The following is a 797-nucleotide window of genomic DNA, read 5'->3' as shown; positions in this document are numbered from 1 at the left end:
AACATAAATCAGTCTCCATTTCTGCTAAGGACTACACGACTGCGCTTCGTGAAAATCAGCGCCTGCACGGTATTTCACACTTTACCTTAGTCATCCCTTGATGAACGAGCAACATTTTCTATTCGGTTTTATTTATGCATTCAGATCTGCCACGGATAAGCTGAGTGTTCATGAATCTTAGGCCTTGACCTAACTTTTGGACTGTATTTAGAAAAAAAAAAGAAATATAAAGATAAGAATGTATGAATGAAAAAAAAGGAAAGTGGGTTATATTTATTTATGTGTTTATGTGTAATATATTAAGGTTCTGTATAATGATTTCTTCTCTTTTTTTATTTAATTTTTTCCTCAATATTTTTTTTTTAGCTTATATCTTCTATGTCTTGTTTTCACAATCTTCCTCAGAAATTTTAGCCTCTCTCTCCTCTTTCGCGTTTTTACAATTTTCCTCAATATTTTATCCTATGATTGTTATTCTTATTTCCGTGTATCTCCGGTTTATCCTCTCTGCTTTGTGCTCGCCCTCCATCTTCCTTTAATATGTTCCCACGCGGCCGAGAGCTCTGTCAATCCCTTTATGGTCCAGGGTGGACTGACTGATGGGATATTGTACCGGGGACAGGCTTTACGAATGTTGGGATAGTGAAGAACGCATAAACCGAAGCGCAGTTTATGGAGGGGAGATGAGGAGGGGAGGAGAAGGGAAAAGAGGGAAAGAGGAGGGGGGGATAGGAAAGAGGGTGAAGAGACGGGAGAAGAGGGAGGTAGGAAGAGCGTTAGAGAGAGAAGGGGTATTG

This window comes from Penaeus monodon, chromosome 31 (assembly GCF_015228065.2).
Source record: "Penaeus monodon isolate SGIC_2016 chromosome 31, NSTDA_Pmon_1, whole genome shotgun sequence".
Classification (NCBI taxonomy): Eukaryota; Metazoa; Arthropoda; class Malacostraca; order Decapoda; family Penaeidae; genus Penaeus; species Penaeus monodon.
Note: the sequence above shows the minus strand (reverse complement) of the source record.